Source organism: Thermobia domestica, chromosome 3 (genome assembly GCF_964235325.1).
Source record: "Thermobia domestica chromosome 3, izTheDome1.hap1.1, whole genome shotgun sequence".
Lineage (NCBI taxonomy): Eukaryota > Metazoa > Arthropoda > Insecta > Zygentoma > Lepismatidae > Thermobia > Thermobia domestica.
The window spans coordinates 23586244-23608357 of NC_137456.1; the positions used below are offsets into that span (position 1 = coordinate 23586244).

At 36.8% G+C, this 22114-nt stretch overlaps 1 long non-coding RNA gene across 3 annotated transcripts in view; it reads right to left on the reverse strand.

Annotated features, from left to right (window-relative positions):
- LOC145681397 (uncharacterized) overlaps nt 1-22114 on the reverse strand; it is a 368906-nt gene that overhangs the window by 100671 nt on the left and 246121 nt on the right. For all 3 annotated transcript variants that reach the window (XR_014130769.1, XR_014130770.1, XR_014130771.1), the window contains one exon: nt 11784-11847. This is a non-coding gene — a long non-coding RNA (uncharacterized LOC145681397). The remainder of the gene's footprint in view (nt 1-11783; nt 11848-22114) is intronic.

A 22114-nucleotide genomic window follows, 5' to 3' on the forward strand; every position in this document is an offset into this window, starting at 1 on the left:
TATTTCCTAAATACACTTTATTACTGTCTGCTATTTCCTAAATACACTTTATTACTGTCTATTATTTCCAAAATACACTTTATTACTGTCTGCTATTTCCTAAATACAGATTATTACTTTATGTTGTTTCCTAAATACTCTTTGTTACTATCTGCTATTTCCTAAATACAGATTATTACTGTTTGTTATTTCATAAATTGCAGTTTACTGTATCAGTATCTGCTGTTTACTAGATAGAGTAGATTACTGTCTCCTCTTTCCTAAACACACTTTATTACTGCCTCTTTCCTAAATACAGTTTACAGTATCTCCATGGCTGGCCGAATCTCATGATTCCAATTCACTTTTCCGTTCCAACGTACGAAGATAAAGAAAACTCAGACTAGTTTGCACGCAGAGACAAAACGTAAGAAGAAAAAAAGCCACCTGAAATTGGTTCTCCCCCTCAAAATCCGATACATTTGTCAACTAGCACGTTCAGCATCAGTTGAATTACACGTGTACAAAGTCGAGGCTCACTTGTCCAAAGGAAATCTGAGAGGAAATAAAATATTGACCAAAACACCATGTGGACCACCAGGCCATTGCCCCTCCCCCTTCCGGATGACCACCCGCTTTCGTTGTAGCCACAAATAACTGTAAACAAAAACCCAACCGCACGTGTAGCTATCCATCGGTTGGACACCGCAGAACACTCAAAAACTAATTAGTGTTCTGCCTAATTGCAATATACACTTCGAAGCTTGTTTGCTTCAGAGAAGTAACAGTCTCACCGTCCTGGTTTAATACAAATCGTGGTTTCGGAATTTCAGATAATTCCTGGTTTTTAAAAAAAATATGTGTGTAACCGTTAGAAAATGCGAACTACAACAACAGCTATAATCAGCTACTTAGCAATGTATTTTGCTACATATACGGAACATAAATGAATTTGCTACATATATGGAGCATAAATAAATATTTTTTTTCAGGAAAACGAAACAATAAATTATTGAAATGAAAATGAAATATTTCAGTTTAACTTCCCACGATTATGTCTTTTAGACTTAGGTGGCTAACGATTAAGGCAAATGAATGATGATGGAAGAATTGGTGGAATGAAAAAGTGGGAGGAAGCGAGAATACTCATGGACACGATGTTCACCATAAGCTTACTTGGGAAGGGATCGAATCAGAGACTCTACGGAACAGAAGTAAGCGCTCTATCATTGAACTACTGTGCCTTCCCGCCTTCCCAATCAATTATTAATGGAGACGAATGATATACTTTTTAGCGCCTCAAAAGCTAGTTTTTTTTTTTTTTTTTTTTTTTTTTAAGGAAACTACAAATCAAAATTGACCCCCAAGTATGTTACGTTGTTCAGCTCGACATGATCTGTCGACTGAAGTAGTCTTATACTCAGACAATATTTCAGTTTAACGTCCTACGATTATGCCCTTTACGGTTAAGAAACGGCGAAATTAAAATACCGCTAATTTTACAGTAATTATGTGATATCTTCAAATAGATAAAAGATTATCGAAATGTGGAACAAGAGCGCCCTAGACAATATTATTTTACATGAGATACCGTTATCACGACTCACTTATCTGCTTTCGATTTCCAGCCATTTTGAAAATCGGCATTTATTTTCGCGTTTCTAAACAGCTGATGACGGAAAGCCGCTAGGTAACTTGTGATAACGGTACCTCACGCTAAATAATATTGTCTAGGGCGCTTTTGTTCCATATTTCAATTATCTTTTATCTATTTGAAGATATCACATAATTACTGTAAAATTAGCGGTATTTTAATTTCGCCGGGATGAAGACTCTTAAGGCAAGTGAATGCAATGAATTGGTGGAATGAGGATGTGAGAGGAAATAGGATTATCTCGAGATAACCTACGAAACAATGTTGTCCACCTAGCGGCGCAAATTGTCTTCAACACTGAGGGGGACGGGTAAGGCCGTTCCCATTTTTTTTGGGGGGGGAGGATAATGTCCAAAATATTTATTACGTTGAAAAACAATGTTGTGGAGGATCAGAGAGCAGAGTTGTCTTCAACGTTGGGGGTCGGACAGATTTGAGACTTATTCAGGGGAAAACCAATTTCATCTCACGTTCCTTTGTAGCAATCGGACAAAAAATCATCAAATTCCTCCCTCCAAAACATGTTTCAAATCAGATTATTGGAGGGACATGCCCCCTCATCCCCCGGGATTTGAGCCAGTGTGTTCACCACAAATTTACTTTAGGCGGAGATCCAACTAAGGACCCCACGCACTAGAGATAAGCCGTTTACCACTGTGCGGATGGCGATATCCACATCAATATACATAACATTTTGCGGATGTAGAGTTTTAGTTTCTGTGCGGATAAAATTGCGGATGTTCATGCGAAGACAAAGAGTTTTTTGTTATCTTTCTTCCATAGCTATTAGATATTGATATTAAATAGAGATTATTCTTTTCGGACAAACAACCATGGGATCATTTTTTTTCTTTTTGTTCTTCTTTTCTTTTCTTTCTTTGATTTTAAAACCCAATAATCAGAAGCGTTATTTCACATTTTGTCAGAGGAGGAAAGGAAAGATTCTTCACCGAAGTAAGAGTTCCACGTTTGTTATTGTACTTATTTCTTAGCTTAAATTTCGTTGTTATATCACAGGACATACAAAACAATAAAGTACGTATTTACAATTTTTAAATTGGATATTATTTTAGGTATTACAATATTGTCAGAGAACAAACAAGTTGAACGTATTTGTTATTTTGTTATCTACGATGCAGGCAGATGTTACGGATACGGTCGCGATAAAAAATTTAAAAAAAAAAATAAAAATGCTGTCTGACACATCGCCTATACTAAGTTTCATTCATATCACTCTTTTAGCAAATGAATGGTCAATTTCCAGTAAAAAAGAAACTTCTCACGCAGTTACACACAGATATTTAAATTCAGTATAAAATATTCGACTAAACGTACTAGTACGAAGAATCGTCGATAGATGGCAGAATTCCTTGTACTACCACGCGAAGAAATGCTATACTGTAGCCACCTAGTGGCAATATGGTGAACTGCTTACAAAACCACCGCTTGTAGTGATCACCTAGTTCGCGAGTTGTCTCACTGAGGGCAGCACATACAACGACAATGTTAACTAAGAAAAATGTCCAGTCTTCTGGGCTCAAGAGCAATTATTACTAGACTTGCCAGATTTCTGAAGCTCCACACCGTGACATTGCTAATGTTAATACTCTTATTTTTATCAAAAATTCTCGTGATAAATTATCAACTTAACAAGACACGTGCACAATGAAAATTTATCGTGCAGGTTTTTCAATATTCTAAAATTTATTCTTATACACAACTCAAAATTCAAACAAATTTACACTGCATCAGTGGCGTAACTAAAGGCTTGGGGGCCTCCCCGTAAACAGCGTGGAGCGGGGATCCCTCTCTAGTCCCACTTCATGATTTGGGGCCCCTGATGGCTTGAGGCCCCTCCGCAATGAGGGGTCTGTGGGGCCCTTATTTAAGCCCTGCACTGCATAAATATTAGTATGCACAAAGACAGTATCTTGATTTGTAGTGCCAAATAATAATAACAATGTAGAAATCGTTTTGAGGTGTTTTAATCTCAAAAGTTGCTATTCAGTAATCATATTTGGTTCAGTTTCGCTTAAGACTTGTTTCTGCTGACGTATATAGCCTATATACATTTAATATATATATATATATATATATATATATATATATATATATATATATATATATATATATATATATATATATATTACAACTAACTAGGTTAACATTTGCAAAAGGAGGAGAAAAGGAAGAATTACTACACGTTAGATAACTTTGCGACTAGAAACTAAATTTCTCCTTCTGACCGGGACTAAACAGGAAACCGGCCAAGACGTCGGGACAACCCCTCAAAACCAGGACGTATGGCAAGACTAGTTATTACTACTTTACGCTCTGTATACTAGATTTACTATTTAAATGAGTTTTCACGAACAATTCCACAATTTTGTAGATGCTTCAATATTGATTGTATGACCGCAGTAATACATGACTTCGGCCTTACTTTTATGACTAACTGAAATGTATATTTTTCGCACAGTAAGCAGGGGCGGACTACCGAGTACGGACACCCTTCCCAAAACTTCTCAACTCGACTAACATTTGTACACAATTCTTAACATAACTATACTTGTTTAACGGAAATTATTGATGTAGCCTAAATATTCGATTTGACACCTGTCTTTCTTTATAGAAATAATTCAGTTCTAACAGATTTTCTGAAACTACAGGTTCAATACTACATAGACTTATTGGACTGTGGATTCCCCTCCAGAAAAAAATTGGACCCCTTCCAACAAAAATTTGGACCCCTCGGGACGATCGCCCCTCCCCCAGAAGAGGAAACGTTCTTATTTTATATATAAATAAAACTGATCCCAGAGTTTGGAACTCTTTAAAAGTAGCTCTAAGTAGCAGTATTATAAATCACCGCCCCCCTAGAAGTCCGTCCCGGATCCGCCCCTGGATGCGCGGCTGAAAGTGGGAATATGTTTATGGAAAATATTTGAGCCCCCGTTTGCCCCCTTAGGATACGCACTTCAATGAAAGTGTAATGGTGGGAGACCTGGGTTCGATTTCCGGCAGTTCATGTGGTTCGGATTCTACGTTAATCAGTAGGTCCACGTCTTATCATATATTCTCACTGCTGAAATTGACGCTAAACCCAACATCCAATTCCAAAGTGTAATGGTAAAGTCGAAGCTTCAGGTAGATAGTAACAATATTCCAAAATTGACTTTAAAAATGTCCGCTATTTTCCTGTGGTGGGGTAACAAACAACAGACACCGCGTCGATTTCAGTGTGGAAAAATAAAGAAAATGCCCTCCCCGTTCCTTAAAACAGAAAATTTCGACACCGCTGAAACACATGTCTACTAATTTCGAATGAGGAGTTTATACTTTGAATTTACGAGTTCCATCGTCCTAACATTATGGGCTCGTGAGAAACTATATTCCCTATAAATTTTGAACTCCTAAGAACCTCTTGGTATATGCCACAAACTAATATGATAAAAGTCTAACTCAATATGGGCACTAACTGTGTTCTCCCGTAATGTAATCACAAAGGACAGACACCTTCACTATCAATACGGAAATACATATACAGATAGAAAATGCTCTCTCACCTTTTTAAATCGGGAATTTTTGAAGATGTTGGGACACGTTGTCACGCGTTTCAGTTTCCTAATTTGACGGGCTTGTCAAATACTCAATTCTTCGTAACATCTCCCGCTACTTCTAACGCCTTCTGATCTGATTTCTATTAGACCCATCTAGTTTTTTTCCGTTCTTCTACACATCCACATTTCCAAGACTTCTAGTGTCCTAATCTCTTTTGAGTAATGTCACTCCAGATTCGTAATTCCTATTCTTGTTTTTATTTCATATTCGCACTGTATGTCATCACTAATAATATCACTCAAGTATCGTAAACTAATCACGTGTTCTATTTTCTCCCCTCTGTACTTCAATATCTGGCACCAACCGCTTCGTTCCAATCACCATGCCTTTTCTTTCTAACATGTATTTTCGTTCCATATTCTTTACAGCTCTTTCTCAACTTCTTAAAACATTTTATTCAGTTCATTCTCAGATTCTGTAACAAGCAATATTAGCATCTCCATGTGCAAAGCTACACAGTTCTCTATTCGACTTACAATAATTTTCTTTATTTTCCACACCCACATTTCAAAAGCTTCCAGTCATTTTTCATTATTTTTGAATAATGTCCATGTTTCTAACCTAAACAGAACAATACTCCACACGAAGTATTTTATGAGTCTTTTTCTCAACTCTTTATTCAAGGTCCTACAAAATATTCTTTTCTTTCTTCTAAAGCCTTCTTTCGCCATTCCTATCCTTGCTTTTATTTCACGTTCACATTTCATGCAAGCAGTAATAATGTTACCTCGGTGTCGAAAACTATTCACCTGTTCTATTTTCTCCCCTCCTACTTCTATATTTGACACCGACTGCTTCGTTCCAATCACGTGGCTTTTGTCTTTCTAATATTTATTTCCATCCCATATTTTTCATAGTCCTCTCTCAAGCTCTCTAACATTTTATTGGTTTTCTCTTGAGATTCCACAAGCGTCATATCACCTCCACACCGTATACACTCAATAATTCTACCCTCCTACTGAAACGCCGCCTTCATTCTATAGACTCTTTTTGAAGTATTTTAGTGAAAATCTCCAAATATTTCGCGGTACCCCGATAAGTCAGCAAAAATGGGTCTGGGCGCGTCGGCACAGTTTGAAAAACCAAGGCTTCCTGCAAGTTCAATGGTATACCTCAGTCGAATGAAATTTAGAATGTTGTGAAACCAACGGTTCACATTTGTAGTGCGGGTTGTTTGATTGACAGGTATTAAACGTTTACGGCTTATTGCCTCGAACGAGTGGAATTTAGAATGTTATGCAATCAGCAGTTCACATTTGTAGTGCGGGTTGTTTGCTTGACAGGTATTAAACGTTTACGGCTTATTGCCTCGAACGAGTGGAATTTAGAATGTTATGCAATCAGCAGTTCACCTTTGTAGTGTGGGTTATCTGCTTGACAAGTATTAAAACATTTAAGGCTTCCTATAATCTCAATCAAGTGAAATTGAAAACGTTATGCAACTAAGAATTCATTTTTGTGGTGCGGGTTGTCGGCTTGACATGTATTAAACATTAAAAAAAATATCAAACACAGAGCTCGGTGGTGATCAATTATCTTAAGTCATTACATGGTTTCACCACAGTGAAACGATATATGGTATAGCATGAGGGAGGTAAATACAGTGTCTTGGCACAAACTGGAGCTTACCTTGAATTTATCGGATAAATTTGTACTGATGTATTATTATTAGTACTAGTAGTATAAGTATTTCTGAAACTGACGAAATAATATTGATGGTTCGTAAGAAAATTTCAAGTTTTAAATTTAAGAACCATGTAAACAATTTGTCACTTGTTCAATGTGCGTTCCACACGTACGTGTTGTACTCATAATATTTTATAGAACATCCAAATTGTTAATTACTGGCGTACGTTTTATAAATATTTCCACCTTACCCTACCCTCTCTCTTTTTTCTTTCTTTCTTTCTCTCTAATTTTAATTCTCCTCTTTCCTTATGTTTCCTTCTTTTATCTTTCTCTAATTTTCATTCTTTCTCTTCCTATCTATCTTTCATTCCTTTTCCCTCCTCTTTCTCTACCTCTTCTTCTCTCTAAGAGAAGTGTTGAATTACCTTAAGAGAAAAATAAATAGAACGTTTAACATCAGAATCTGCTTTATTATGTTCAGCGGATTATACTTAAGTAAGATATAGCATGATGAATCATCACAGCAGTGACAATTTAAAGGACTGTTTAGGAGTTTTTGGGAGGATTCCAATTTTCAAGCCCAAGGACCAGCTTCAATTAGGAGGCACAAATAACAAGAGAGAGATTGAGAAAGACAATACGCCATGTTTTATGAAAATTGGTATTCTTTACTAAGTTATGGTTATTCATGTTTTTAAGATAGAGTGAATTCGCCCAGTTGTTCTCCATTGATTACCTATCAATAAGTATAAATGTTTTCATTCTCAAAGAAAAGAACAATGTTTCGTGAATACCGGAGGATTTTTTTTTTAACGAAATTTGTTGTGTGGCTTATTTATTTTTCACGAGAATAGGATAAGCTCCAACTTCGTTGAACTCAAGTTCAACACTGGGGGGCACAGTGACTCAGTGATAGAGCGCCTACCTCTGGTGCGTGGGGTCCCTAGTTCACTCCCCGTCCAAGTAAGTTTGTGGTGGACAACATCGTCTCAGTGGGTTTTCTCGGGGTTCTCCCGTTCTCCCACTTTCTCATTCAACCAATTCTTCCATCATCATTCACTTGCTTTAATCACCGTCTCTCCTGGCCTAAATGCCATAGGTATGGGACGTTAAACTGAAATATTTCAAGTTCAACCTTAGGCAATAGGGGAAAATTACAATGAAATGAGTTGAAATTTATGGTTTCACATCCTGCACATACACCGTGTATACGTTATAGTAGCATTTCTCAACCTTTTTTTTCCTTTGGGACACACAAAAGTACGTTTCAAATTTTCACGACACCCCTGCATGTGATTCTTTTTCCTAGATTCAAAAAAGTAACATAAAAATACATACATTTTTTAATGGAAGGACTATAAGATACAAATCTCAAAAGAAAATTACGTAAGACTCTTGAGTAGAAACATATTAATATAAAAGAAACTTACGACTCCTAATCTGGAATATGAGAAAGAAATATTACCATCAGAAATATAGGAACACATCAAACTTAAGAGTCTTCATCCCGGCGTAATTAAAATACCGCTAATTTTACAGTAATTATGTGATATCTTCAAATAGATAAAGGATAATCGAAATGTGGAACAAGAGCGCCCTAGACAATATTATTTTACATGAGAAACCGTTATCACGGCTCACTTATCTGCTTTCGATTTTGAGCCATTTTGAAAATCGGCATTTATTTTCGCGTTTCTAAACAGCTGAAAACGGAAAGCCGCTAGATGACTTGTGATAACGGTACCTCACGCAAAATAATATTGTCTAGGGCGCTCTTGTTCCATATTTCAATTATCTTTTATCTATTTGAAGATATCACATAATTACTATAAAATTAGCGGTATTTTAATTTCGCCGGGATGAAGACTCTTAATACTAGTGAGATGTTTGTCCCTGGCGACTTTTGGAAAGAGTATCTATGTGTAGACGAACTCTTGACAGACATCCTCTCGTGTCCAGTGTTTGTTTCCAAAGAAAAATGAACAACGTTACAAGCAAACTTTCCAGCTTTCAACTCTGAAGACAAGTCGATTGGCGATAAATTTTTATTTTCTTCTAAAAATAATTTCTTTGCGGAAGATCTTAGAAGACATTAAAAATCTCGCGACACACGAATGTGTCGTGACACAGCAGTTGAAAAACGCTGCGCTAAAGCAAACTAATCGTTAATGGAAGTGAATGAAAATGAAAGAATTAGTGTAAAGAAAATACATAAAAAAAGGGGGGAGAACCCTGAGAAAGCCCACAGACATGATTTTACCCTTCACAAACTGCTGGCATCGGATCGAACCAGAGACCCTCACACCAGAAGTGAACGCTCTAAGGGATAATTGAAAAGCTTTGCGGAAACTGCATATAGCCATTTTTAACAATTTTTTTGAAAAAAAAAGAAGGAAATAAAGGAAAATAAAAAAGAAATAGATAAGAAAAGAAAAAGAAAAGAATATACACTGTAAAGAAACTGTAAAAACTAGACTAATACCATCAATCAAGCTGCTTAGTGTAATACAAAAATAAGTAATTAAAGGTGAACAGGAGCATAAATGTATGTTTTACTTTTTTGATAAACATATTTTATTATTATACATATGTCAGAAAACAAAGAAATATATTACAGTATTTACATGCAACAATTATGATAAACGTAAACTGGACCGGTAAGTTATTTTTTTTTTAAGATTGGAATGTCCCTTTGAGCATATGCAACCATCTCGACTTAGTTACATTGCACATTTTGTATGCCTGCCACACAAGTTGACGGGAGTGGAAGTCATGAGATGTGCTGCCACACAGCGGCGAAACTGAACACTTCGTCCAACCTATTCACTCACACCAACTAGTTCATACTTTTGACACCAGATGGCAGAAGTTACATGAGAGCGATTGGAGACCATCTACAGTATTTCTTTATCCGATCGCGCTTTTCAGTGTCAACGTGAAATTTCCGATTCAATCCAAATTCTCTTAAATAATATCCATCCTTTCTATTCTTTTTTTCTTCTAGAAACATTAGCAAACAAAAAATGGAAAGTATTCTGCAAGATTATTTCATTGTTTCTATTCTGCCCACCATCCTTTTTTTTATCAATATTTTCCTGAATTCTATAGCGCTTAATGTAACAAAAATATCCAAAGATGAGATATACTAATCACCGATTTCATACAAAGTCATCAAGCGCAGTTTTCGACAAAATCAAGAAAATGATTTTTTTAAATACAAAAATCTAAACTTCAATGATTCAATTGAACCGTCAGTTGCAGATCTAGCCCCGGGGATCGGCCTAGGCCCCCATTTTTTTTTTTTTGAATGAAATAATTTAAGCCATTATTTATAAATTTTTGAAGGTTTATAGTAACCTTATTTTTACCTATCATAGTCTGGATTCTGGCTGTCCCCCCCCCCCCGTTTTCACCTTCTAGATCCGCCCCTCTTTAACATCTCCCTTTAGGCTACGAGAGACGATGATTAAGGCAAGTGAATGATGATGGATGAACTGCTGCAATAAGAAAGTGAGAGAAAACGGGAGTACACCGAGAAAACCCACGGGCATGATGTTAACCACCACAAACTTACTTGGATGTGGATCGAACCTGGGACCCCACGCACCACAAATAAGCGCTTTAAAGCTGAGCCTCCATGCCCTCCTAACATAAATCTCAAAACCCACGTATTTGATAGAATTGTCGCACAGATGGAGCTAATGCATAACTATTCCTATATCACGTTGTTTTTCTTGTAGTTTTGAAAATATGCTTTGAAAAATACTGAAACCATGAAGTATCCAAGGAGAAAGGTTTCAGTATATAGCTCGAATTGGTGGCCATAAGCGACTCGCTTTTACACTAATGCTATATACAACAGAGATTTCCGAACAGTCACTCACACTCACTCGCCCTCATGATGCCCCCCACTTCCACTCAACCTCACTCAACTCTGACATTGGCACTCACTTGCCCTCATGATGCCCCCTCTAACACTCAACCTTACTCAATTTCCTCACCCTTATGTAATATTCATGCCCCCATCCCACTCAACCTCACTCGCATCAAATAATATTGATCTCCAACCCTCAGCTCACTCATCTTCAAAAATATTAATAACCTAACCTCACCCTCAAATGCCCTCAATCTACTCTTTTACCCTCAAATATTATGGATGTATTTTCATTTACCTTCAAATGATATTGGTGACGTCATCATCATATACCCAAAGAAGGATGAGTGCGGTCCCCACTGAGACAAAATGAGTGAGATAAGGGCACGTCTGATCTATATGAAAAAGTAATAACCACTTGCGTGCCAGCCCTCCACAACCCAGTCTGCTCTAACGCCATCTATTAACGACCGGTGGAACTACGTCCAGTCTTGCAACGAACATTGTCACTGTGTCGCGTCGCCCTCCCTTTAAGAGTCTTCATCCCGGAGAAATTAAAATACCGCTAATTTTACAGTAATTATGTGATATCTTCCAATAGATAAAAGATAATCGAAATGTGGAACAAGAGCGCCCTAGACAATATTATTTTACATAAGAAACCGTTATCACGACTCACTTATCTGCTTTCGATTACGAGCCATTTTGAAAATCGGCATTTATTTTCGCGTTTCTAAACGGCTGAAAACGGAAAGCTACTAGGTGACTTGTGATAACGGTACCTCATGCAAAATAATATTGTCTAGGGCGCTCTTGTTTCACATTTCAATTATCTTTTTATCTATTTAAAGATATCACATAATTACTGTAAGATTAGCGGTATTTTAATTTCGCCGGGATGAAGACTCTTAAGTCACTCTTCGGGCAGTTGATAGCCAGAAAGCAGATGGGGAAAGTTATGCTGTTTCATTGATTCTGTTCAGTATATATTGTAATAATGGAATGAAGAAAGTGTGAAATACGTACCTTTCACAATCCATTAATTCAATCTTCAAATGTCTGTGCGTGGGCAAAATAATCAAGGCACCACCTGTTTGAAATGAAAGAGAAATACACGTCAGAAAATATATGAAGAAACTAAAATATACTTTTCTCACTCTAATAACAATCATTTACACGTGTACAAAAATTACGGTATTTTACGCAAGCCATCAAATTCAGTATCCATAGCTGCAACAGCACATAAATTTATTATTATCGAAACAATAAAAAAAATATTAATTTAATGATTGGGTTACACTTTAAAAAAATATTTACTTCGTACTGTAAAAGCTTATTTGCATTGGAACCTATGAATCCTAAGTATAAAAAGGAAACTTATCAGTCTGTGCGCCATACTATCCTAGAATGTTATATAAATTCCTAACAAATGTCGCTATGTGCGCTATCATTTGCCTGTCGATTCTAATAAATGTCGCTACATTCGCTATAATCTGTCTGTCTGACGTTAATAGATGTTACTAGGTGCGCTATCACTTGCCTGTCTGACGCTAACAAATGTCGCTATGTGGGCTATCACTTCGCTGTCTGACGCTAACAGATGTTGCTATGTGCGCTATCATTTGTTTGTCTGACAGTAATATATATATATATATATATATATATATCACGTTAACAAATGTCGCTAAGTCTAATAAATCTTGTGATTCTTAATTCAGTGGTTTTCACTCATCTATTTTGTTTATTGTCGTATGCCATTAGTTATTAGTTTTCTTTGCAGATGGTTTATCTGTGTTTCTGAGCGAGATACGAGGAAGCGCATTCCTGCTGTTTGCTACCTTGGCCGACAACGGGTGAAAGTTTTTTATTGTTGTGAAGATCTGTTGGTCCCCGAATCATTTAATTACGGATGTTACTTTATGATCCTTTTAATTATGAGCCAGCGTCCATAACATAGACTCTACGCAAAAGCAACAAAATACCATTACAGCCTTTAAAAACGAAAAATCAAAGATTGAGCGTGAGGAGAAATACTGAAAATTTGGTAGGTCGCAACGAAATATTAATTGGGCATTGTGAGTAATGTAAGATAGAAAATAATACATCTGTATGCAATTCAAGAGAGGAACGTCTAAGAAGGAATCGTATCTTGAGAACAGTACTGTCACAGAGTTGAAGCTGTTTCATCTCGAAAACATGTCGTCAAAATGTCTCGTCTCGGAAATTGTATCTATGTCTAGTGGAAGAGCTCCTAATTTGTCCCCGAAAATTCTGTCTCGTCTCGTCCCGTCTCAATGGCAACGCTAGGTCACATGGATAACAATTTTTTTTATCTGGATCTCGGTCTCGCTTTCTAGAGCCAATCGTATCTCTACAGCATTATTATAAAAATTTCTAGCAGGTTAATGATACCCAATGCTCGCTTTCATAGGGGCACGATGGCTTATAGGTAGAGTGCTTAGTTTTGATGCGTGCAGTCCCAGATTCGATCCGCGGCCAAGAAAATTTGTGGTGGACAATATCATGTCTGTGGGTTTCCTCCCATATTCTCATTCCACTAATTCTTCCATTATCATTCACTTGCCTTATTCACAGTCTCCCTTAGTGTAAAGGATATAATCATGGAAGGTTAAACTGAAAGACTTGAGTTTGTGATCTTTCATAGTTTCCAACGTGTGTAAATGATTTGAGAATGCCTCCACAACGTGCGAATTGTAAAGACCGGATGAAAATTTTCGAATATGAATGATCCCAACATGCTGCGAATGTTTGTCAGAACTTGTACAAATAAAAATGCCGTCTGCTGTTGAGGGATGGAGATTTCAGGACCGGGAAATCTCTACAGAAGCAGTGTATGGGAAAATATACGAGAAAATTTAGTGCAAATATATATATATTTTAGAAAATACGCTAAAGCAAACGATTTTGTATTTTATTATGTTTATATTTGATCAAAATATCTGAGTGAGTGTGGACTATTGCCCGCACTAATGAAGACATACCTCCGAACCCCTGCGTGCTATCTATAAACTCATCCTCCTTGTGAAAAATCCCATATTTTATTTACATTGTGATTTTATATTAATTATCATAGTCATCCAGACATATTATAGTACAGGGATGCAAATAACCGCGCGAGTGGTTCATTGGTGCGGGTGAGTATATAATATCATACCTTGTCCTAAGGTGAGTAACTACGTAAATGATTTCTATTGTGGGATGTGGGCTAGTAACTTTTTTGTTGCGCTAGTAAAACTTTGTTGCTTATTTGTATCCCTGCTATAGTGTAAAGTAGGGGCACATCCACAAGGGAAGTCCAACAGGTTCGGACTATCCCACCCCCACCCCCCCCAAAAAAAAAAAACTTTCGAGACCTCAACATATATTTGTACACTTTCTCAATAAAATTTATGATTGTTTAACAGGGAAATGATTGATGTAGCATGAAAATTTGATCTTACACTTCATCTGTACTCCTTCTCTTATAAAAATAATCTAGTTCTATCACTGTTTTCTGAAAATATAGGTGTAAGTATTTTACAATTACTTATCGTGTTTTCAGGTGCAGAACAATACCCGTCCAATATTACATAGACGTAATTGCTTCAAGTATTGGAACCCCTCAAAAAAAAAAAAAAAAAAAAAAAAAGCGTGGCCCCCAAACTGAAATTGAATCTTTAAAGAGTCTTCATCCCGGCGAAATTAAAATACCGCTAATTTTACAGTAATTATGTGATATCTTCAAATAGATAAAAGATAATTGAAATGTGGAACAAGAGCGCCCTAGACAATATTATTTTGTGTGAGGTACCGTTATCACGACTCACTTATCTGCTTTCGATTTCGAGCCATTTTGAATATCGGCATTTATTTTCGCGTTTCTAAACAGCTGAAAACGGAAAGCCACTAGGTGACTTGTGATAACAATACCTCACACAAAATAATAGGGCGCTCTTGTTCCACATTTCAATTATCTTTTATCTATTTGAAGATATCACATAATTACTGTAAAATTAGCGGTATTTTAATTTCGCCGGGATGAAGACTCTTAAACAGAAAATGAAATGATATATTTCAGTACAACGTCCCACGATTATGCCCTTTAGGCTAAGGGAGACGGATGATTAAGCTAAGTGAATGATGATGGACGAATCGGTAGAATGAGAATGAGGGAGAAAAATGAAGTACCACGAGAAAACCCATGGATATGTTTTTTTCACCACAAACTTACTTGGCCGGAGATTGAATCAGGAGCCCCACGCACCAGAGGACCACTGATTCACCATCCCAAATTGAATCTTAACAAGAGAAACTTTGATGTAATTCGCATTCGCAAACTTGCCGTTCATATTTGCAACTCCAGTGGAGGCAGCTAAGTTTGTAGTTCACATTCATATTTCCCTCTATCAGAGGCGCACCCTGAAAGCTTAACGTGGTACGCACTCCTATCGAATCCAGGTCTCCTGCAGAAGGCGCAAATACAATCACGTCAACAGGTCATAAAAGGTAAATTCTAAAGTGACATCAAATTTTCTCATACCTCTCTGTATGTTTACAAAAGAAAGAAACTAATATGTTTAGTAAAGAGAGGTAGAGAGTGGGAGAATCATCCCTGTCAAATAGGCTTGCGGTTTTCCATACGGATCAGATGGACCACAACTATTACGGTTTTCCGGTCACATAACTAACTGCCTAACGGATGCTATAAAAGATACGATGGAAAGAAAAAGAGGAAGATTTACAACAGAAGTTAATAGAAGTGGTCGGCATTTGAAACGGGTAATTTCTACGTGAAAGACAAACAAGTTACCTTAAAACCAGAGTGTCCATGAGATGAGAAGTGTCTTTTCAAATTTTGAGACGAGCGAAATTTCTTGAGTTTCATGCTTAACACTAGTTCAACCATGTCTTCAATCTCAAGCACTGTTTTAGTGTTACTTAATTCATTGTATATAATTGATCAAGTGATTATGCGAACGCAATGAAGAGCATTTATCAATGTTTAAAGATTCGCAATCATTACACAACTGTATACTCCAATAATAAATATGGTTTGAATGTTATCATACCCTTTGTGGACCTCTCGTGAACGAAAAGTTTCTGATAAATTCTACATAAGGTTGAGAAGAAAATGGACATAAATTTTGTATAAAAATGAGACAAGAAAATTTCAAGAAGAGGGGAGAACGCTTTCTGAGAATCGAGAAAGACGAGAAAGAATTCTATTTTTAAAAAATACAAGACGAGAAAGAATTCTATTTTTGAAAAATACAAGACGAGAAAGAATTCTAGTTAAAAATTACAAGACGAGAAAGAATTCTATTAAAAATTACGAGACGAGAAAGAATTCTATAAAAAATACAAGACGAGAAAAGACTATAAAAATTACGAGACGAGAAAGAATTCTGTAAAAATTACAAGACAAGAAAGAATTCTATTAAAAATTACGAGACGAGAAAGAATTCTATAAAAAATACAAGACGAGAAAAGACTATAAAAATTACGAGACGAGAAAGAATTCTGTAAAAATTACAAGACAAGAAAGAATTCTATAAAAATTACGAGACGAGAAAGAATTCTATTTAAAAAATTACAAGACGAGAAAAAATTCTAGTTAAAAATTACATGACGAGATAGAATTCTATTAAAAAATACGAGACGAGAAAGAATTCTATAAAAAACACAAGACGAGAAAAGACTATAAAAATTACGAGACAAGAAAGAATTCTGTTAAAATTACAAGACGAGAAAGAATTCTATTTAAAAATTACGAGACGAAAGTGAATTCTATCAGAAATTACAAGACGAGAAGAAATTCTATACGAGATGAGCCAAGAATTCTACAAAAAAATCAAAATAAAGGCTTTCTCGTCTTATCTCGTCTTCTGGGCACAACTAGACAAAAGGATGTGGAAGTTCTCCAATTTGCGGAACTGACAGTCAACGATAGCAGGATATTTACTGTAGAATGACGACGATCCCATATCGTGAAGCATTGGGTGGACGAGCTACCTCAGTTAAGAGACTGTGAATTCTAATTTACAAAGCACAGAATGACAGTGATGGAAGCCAACGAGCTGACCATACAACTAACATAAATGCCGCCTTGGTTGTCATAGCCATTCATGGACCGTACAGCCAAAAAAACAAAAAATATATAATAATACTTTTAATATAAGAACAATTGTACAATTTACACCTGCACTGTGTCTTGAATAAATGTAATAATATAATTACATTATATATAAAATACCAATAATAATAAGATTTTACTAATGATTATTAACTAACTAATCTACAAAAGCATCCGATTGACCATAGCTAATCACAAACTGCAAAAATTTCGTGGTTTTATGTACCAATTTATACCCTTTAGGCTATAGGAGACGGACGACTAATGTAACAGAATTATTATGAAGTAACTAGTGCAATAAGTGGGAGGAAACGGGAGAACCTCGAGAAAACCCACTGACGTGATGTACTCCAATACAAACTTACGTGGCTGGGGAATGAACGAACCCGGGACTCCTAGCATGATAGGTGAATGCCTATACATTGTAACACCAGGGCATTTTACAAAACAAAGATGTATATTTCTGCTTAGAGAATAGTGATGGAAATATAGTTTACCCAGCCTCTTATTTATTATACGAGGGATAATCAAAAATTTCCCGGAATGTTGCTGTAGTTTTGACATTTACGATGCAATCACAACGAATCTTATACAGTACACTCCTTTGGTTGCCCAGTTATGAATTTGACAAGTGTCAACAGGTCATAACAGGCAGTGTACGAGTAGTGTAGCTGAACGGAGGAGTGGGGTTATCAGTTGCAACAATTTCACATATCGAGCATCGCACAAATATCAAGCTCATGTGCAAATTGGAGAAAATCTGATTCAGAGAGTTTGATAGCCTTACAAACAGTTTAGCACCATCGGATATTTGGCTCTTTTCCAAAGCTAAAAATGGGCCTTTTCCGCAAGGGCGCCGGTCACGGAGAGCCGCCTCCCCAAAACTCATGGGGGCCCCCTATTGTATTTATGAATATGCAATATTTGGCATAATTTGGGTGCAATTTGTCTTAAAATATATATACCTTCTGCATTTGAATGCCCCCCCCCCCCTGAAATTTACAGAGAAATCGGCCTTACGTTTCCGTTTAGCCACCGTAGAAGAGATCAAAACTAACGCGACGACTGAACTTCGGAAGATAACAAAAAAGGACTTCCATCGGCAAGAGCGATGGGAGATGTGTGTGTATGTTCCGAAGTGCCAACTTCGAAGGCGATTTGTGTACTTATATTGTGGCAATTAAGAGCTACGACAGAATTACTGACTGTCCCTCGTATATTTACTCAACTACAGTAGTTCTTCGCACAGACTCGCTTTTTATTTATTTATTTATTTGATCCCATAGAAGTTCGATATCTTGCCGATTTTTCTTCTCTATTCGCTTAATACGATGTGGTAACAGTAAGAACACTTAGTCCTCTTTAATTTTCGCTTACAGATATTTCGTAAGTTGGAGAGTTCAGAGCACACGAGAATCAAATCCAATTGCCGAAGCTGTGACAAAAAGTTGGTAGGCTTATACTATAGTGAAGTACGTGGGAAGTCTACACTTTTTTTTTTTTTTTTTTTTTTTAATATATGAGTCATTTACAATAGCTGAACGCTTAATCTTTTAAGCTGTAAAAGGAGCTTCTAATAGAGGTCTTACAGACGAAAATATATCACAAACACGAAAAGTACACTTGATTCCCTTGTGCACTGACATGTCATCTCTCCTATCAGTCGCTGTGTATTAAAATTACACAGCACTTAGAAGCTTGTGCCCTCTGTCAGCATCTACGGGAACTACTTCGCACCGAACGCTGAACTACAGCTTGAAAGAATTACCAACAGGTGTCGCTAGTGAAGACCTTGCCAGCAGCCGCCACGGCGTAGCGATGTTGGGAAGCAATCATAAGGAGAGAGAGAAAGAAAGAAAGAGAGAGAGAGAGTCATCGGTGTTTTTATGAGCATTCTCCCACAGTCGCCTCACATCGTCCTCCCAGAGGGGTCCTCACAAAGCAGAAGGGGGAAATAGAGGGGGACGGGCAGCTCGCACGACCTTCTACGAACCTGCCGGCGAGGTTTCATTCAGAAATTCCAACGTCTCGTTCAAGCAGTACAAAGCCCTCGAGTTAGTGACAGACTCTTGAAAAAACATCATACAGTCCGTCTAGCGGAAGAAGCAATCTGTGTGCGGTGTGGAGTTGGGAAGAGTTTTGTAGCGTGAACTACCGGGTGATTCACAAACAGCGATCATTTCTTTTAATATTTAAATAATCCCGTGCAATGTAACATACTACGGTCTCTTCCAACGCTACTTACGTAAGTTAACTCGCTGAGATTTAAATACCCCAAAACGCGTCTAAGCAGAAGAAATGCCATTTAAATGCTTAAAAAAAAAAAAAAAAAATGAGAACACGGCTCCTTCTCGTGCATATACAGGATGTTTTACTTAGCATTGCGACCTCAAATACTTCCGAGACGAAAGAGGAGAGTTTCAAGTTTATTATTATTATATATTGTTCAAAATAAATGTAGACATCTGAAACTCTGGAAGTGGAACTCCCCCTTGCACTCTAAATTTGTATACTTGTAAAACCTCAAAATTGATAAATACAAACTTTTCATTTTTTTTTTCCATAAATGAAAAAGCTACCTTCGCAACAAGAAGTAAACCTGAAGGATATAAAAGATTTCCAGCACTAGTACATTACCAGATTAAACTGTCACTAACATTTCATACGTATTTCAATCGTGACACTTAATGTTAAGTCTAGCAGATACATAAGATCATGTTGAATTACACACAAATTAAAACTGAAATAGATAAATGATAATTATTTGTAATACGTTATACAACACCGTTCTCTATCACCGACATGCTAGTATTACTGCATTAAAAATATCACATATGAAATCTAGACTGCGTGGGAGAAGCCATATAAGTCAGAAATTGTCCAAAATGAGATAAGTCAAAATTGGAGATTATGTGTCATGCTCCACCTCCGGTTACCTTGGTATAAGTCAATTCTAAACATGACTTGAATAATCGCGTCTTGGTACTGTTCGTATAAGTGATTCATACTTATACTTGGTAAAAGAAAAAAATAGCCTTATATATATACAGTGGCGGATCCAAGGGGGGCTATAGGGGCTATAGTCCCCCCCCCTTGACGCTCAGATATACACTGGATAAAATGAGCTTCAATTCTGCTTTATACTGGATAAAACGGCAAAATATGGTTTAGCCCCTTCCTTGATCATATCCTGGACCCGCCCCTGTATATATATATATATATATATATATATATATATATATATATATATATAGCGTTTTATGTTACGCTTCATTGCCATTTTTGACAAAAGTAAGATAGTCCATAATTTGCTGCAACTTCTAAACATATTGTTGAAGTCTCTCACAAGTTAGAGATTTCTACTTGATTCGAAGAACCAGTAAGGGATCGCGGTGTCTCAGTGGTAAAGCGTTCACCTCTGGTACATGGGGTCCTTGATTCGATCGCAGCTCGCACCACCAAGTGAGCTTTGAGGTGGACAAACACCATGTGCGTGGGTTTTCTTGGGGTTTGCTCCCACTTTCTTCATTCCACAATCAAATTCATTTCTCATCATAACCGGATACTTTATCCTAGCCGGTAAAACTTAAAAAGATTTCATTTTCGAAGAACCAGTTTTTGATACTCCGTAAGAATTTGAAATAAAATTTTCCGTTAAATTGTAGTTCTGATAAGTCAATGATGAAAGCTAAAAGCCTCAATACTGAATAATAACTGTAAACATAAAAAAAATATATATATATATATCTCCTCTAATATTAGCATGAGTTGGTACCACTGACTCCAAGAGGAGAGACGTCACTCAACTCTTTTAAAATACCAGTCCTTTTAAAAGGTACTCTGCCGCTCCTCCCTCTTTCGATAACTCAAAAATCTTTCCAATTCTATCTTCATCAATGGCATTAGGGCGAGGACGACGAATTCTGGTAAAATAATCAATTAGGATAGGAAAAAAGAAAAGGTCGGCATAATTCAGGTCATCCATTCCAATAGTTTTTAAAAAGAAAGAAAAAAAAGAACAGAATAAATTACGTAGACAGAACAGGGGAAATAGTGATATTGGTAGGAGAGGTACGAAGATGGTAGAGAGGGAGGGGGAAGCACAGAATAATTTGAAGATTTCTGCATCGAGAAAGCCGGGCCCTGCGGCTAACTGTTCTTTTGCCGACCGAAGCAGAACGCCCGGCTTTAGTAGTAGTAGACCACCCGGACGCGACGTTGCCACGTTGAACGCCTCAGGCATAAAATTCCTTCCATTTACTGTCTTCTTCTCGCGTTTCTCTCCTCTTCCCCCAATTCCGCAACAATCCAGTGCTTAAGTCCATGTGCATCAAAGATTACCACCTAAGAATTCTTTCTTGCTTGCTTAAAATATAAATTCCCTTGTTTCTTTTTTTTTTCTTTCTGCTGTTTTGTTGTCTTTTCGATGCTTTTCTTTTTTTTTATCAAAACAAACGGAACAAAATTCTCTTTTCTTACAAGTGCGGTGGCCTCATGTTCCGTCTACATTCCGAAACAAATGCATTAAGAACTACTATTATTAACACTTCACAAACAGGAATGCTGCATTGTGGAATTTGCACTACGTAATAGGTTAATAATAACAAAACCATTCTTTTTTCCTGGTGATTTTTGAAACAAAGATGGATATACAAGCGATATTTTTGCTGACGAAATATTTAAACCTCAATATTACTACACGTAAATTCAAATGTAGGAATACATTCTATGTAACTCAAGTTTTGACCACGAGTTTTGCTCTATACTAATGCAATTTTTATTATCACATACGTGGGTTGTTTCATAGATGTTTCCCTAAGCTGTAAAATATTTATTTTTTACGATACATTTTTTTTGACTATATATACATGTGTATGTGGGTCCTTTCTCACCTCTCCACATACTTAAGAGTCTTCATCCCGGCGAAATTAAAATACCGCTAATTTTACAGTAATTATGTGATATCTTCAAATAGATAAAAGATAATTGAAAGATGGAACAAGAGCGCCCTAGACAATATTATTTTGCGTGAGGTACCGTTATCACAAGTCACCTAGTGGCTTTCCGTTTTCAGCTGTTTAGAAACGCGAAAATAAATACCGATTTTCAAAATGGCTCGAAATCGAAAGCAGATAAGTGGGTCGTGATAACGGTTTCTCATGTAAAATAATATTGTCTAGGGCGCTCTTGTTCCACATTTCGATTATCTTTTATCTATTTGAAG